The sequence below is a fragment of the Tenrec ecaudatus genome, chromosome 14 (assembly GCF_050624435.1).
Source record: "Tenrec ecaudatus isolate mTenEca1 chromosome 14, mTenEca1.hap1, whole genome shotgun sequence".
Taxonomy (NCBI): domain Eukaryota; kingdom Metazoa; phylum Chordata; class Mammalia; order Afrosoricida; family Tenrecidae; genus Tenrec; species Tenrec ecaudatus.
The window spans coordinates 85391506-85393777 of NC_134543.1; the positions used below are offsets into that span (position 1 = coordinate 85391506).

At 39.5% G+C, this 2272-nt stretch overlaps 1 non-coding gene across 1 annotated transcript; it reads right to left on the reverse strand.

The window, feature by feature from the left end:
• Positions 1–803: 803 nt before the first annotated feature.
• Positions 804–1003, reverse strand: LOC142427066 (small nucleolar RNA SNORA74). Its single transcript, XR_012779897.1, has one exon. It is a non-coding gene; the product is annotated as a small nucleolar RNA SNORA74 (small nucleolar RNA).
• Positions 1004–2272: the final 1269 nt, after the last annotated feature.

A 2272-nucleotide genomic window follows, 5' to 3' on the forward strand; every position in this document is an offset into this window, starting at 1 on the left:
AATTCAGTAATTCAATCATATCAAAAAGAGTTGTACAATCATTACCACACCAACTTTAGAATGTGCAATTTTATTTCATTCCTTTATGTAGATTCATCCGACCACCTCCTCAGTGTTGAGTGTATCATGCTTGGGACAACCTGGGACAATGAAAGATGTAGATTCAAAGGCAACAGGGATTTTCCTGGTCCAGCCCCATTTGACTTACCGAACACAATGGGTTAGATGACTGGGTCGGCAAAGTGTATGGAGGCTGATCGATATTGACCGCCATATTCAAGTAATGAGTAATGGAAAAAGTAAATTAGGCATTTCATGGTTGTTTCTGCTTTGACTTCAATCTCTTTCTTGGTAGGTCGAGAGGGAGTATTACTCTGGTAATATTTCTAAACCACATGAAACCTTCTTGAAACAAAATTATTTCTTGAAGTAAAAATAAAAGTTGGATTTTGTTTTGTCTTCTCTTTAGGCCAACGGGAGAAGTTACTGCTTCTCTTGTCTCCTGGCCTCTTTTGTCTCCCCCTTCCACCAAATCAGAACTTTTTTTTCCCCTGCCCCTGGAACTGTTCTGGCTTATAGTCTAGAAAACTGAACAGCTGCTCAATAGAAGCATTTAACCTAGAACCAGTAGAGTGTTTAGAGTAGGAACTAGAGGGCAAGGGAACACCTCACTCTCCACCTTACCTATGTAGATTTCACACACAAAACAAAATCACTGTCACTGAGCCTATCAAACTCACAAAGGCCCTATAGGACAGCGTATAACAGGTCCATTGGGTTTCTAAAACGGAATTTTTTTTTTTTATGTTTGCATCCAGACTAGGACCAACTCCACAGGAGGAGTCACTCCACTCTCAAAGATGCAAAATGCTGCCCAGAGGTTATGCGACCACAACTCTAAAACAGTGCGTGGAGACAGACTTCACTGGGCAGCGCTTGCTCTTCCAACAGTGTAACGCTGTCCCTGGCATTGTGCTAGCCTGGACAGCTGACAACCGCTGGGGGAAGACTGAAATTTTTTAATGTATAAGAAAGTTTTATATCAATGAATAATTATAGAATGAACAATCTGTGATGCATTTTTTAATTTGGTAAATAACTATCACACTTTTACCACCATACAATAAATGAAGTATTTTAAACATTGCATGAAATTCAGCATATCACAAATACTGTGATGTACTAATATCTTCTTTAATTATAGCAAAAGAGTAACTTTTTACTCTTTTTGGAAGACCATTGTTTATCTATTTAAGCATTTAAATCCACTAGTATTTTAACCCCACTAGGATATTTAAAAATATATTTTTATTGGGGGCTCATCTCTTATCACAATCCATACATTCATCCAGTGTGTGAAGCACATTTGCACATATGTCGCCATCATCATTTTCAAAGCATTCTCTTCCCACTTGAGCCCCTGATATCAGCTACCCATTCCTTTCTCCTCCCTCCCCTGGCCAATAGGATATTAAAATGCTGACTTGTATGCATTTTCTTAACAAAAGTTAAAAAGTTTCAAATCGAAATGTATATATATAGAGAGAAGTAATTATGCATCAAGAAAGTATTCCAGCAGATGGACTTTTGTAATCTTACCTCAGTATAAGAATGGTTTGTTCTAATAATGTGGCATTGTTTCATACCTTCCTGACACAATTGCTGAAGACAAACTGGGTATATAAGCAATGTGGTGAAGAAAGCTGATGGTGCCTGGCTATTAAAAGATATAGCATCTGGGGTATTAAAAGCTTGTAATAAATAAATAATAAGCAAGCAAGCTTGTCATTAAACAAGCAGTCATCTGGCAGGGAAGCAACAAAGCCCACATGGAAGAAGCACACCATCCTGTGTAATCATGAGTTGTTGTTGGGAAGAGGTATCTGAAGTTCAAAGAGAAGCAACCAAATCAATGTGAAGAGGAATGGATGTAGTGGAGACCCAAACCCCACCTGTAAGATAATCAGACAGTTCCTTTCAGAAGGGACACACAGAAGGGAAGATAAATTCAGAGTGTGATATGGCACTGATGAACCACATAATTATCTGAGATAAAGTTCATTGTGCCAACCTGGCCGATAAATACATGTGGGTTTAATTGAAGGGCAGAGAGATAAATGGCTCAGTGAGCCTCGCCTTTCTAGTTCTCGGGTCTCTTGCTTTGTGATGGTTGGACCAGGGTGCAGCTGCCTTAGGCAGTTCCCTGCTTCAGCTGGCAAGGCTCACTTGCTGTGAGACATCCCTGAGGAGAATCCACATGGACCTACACTGA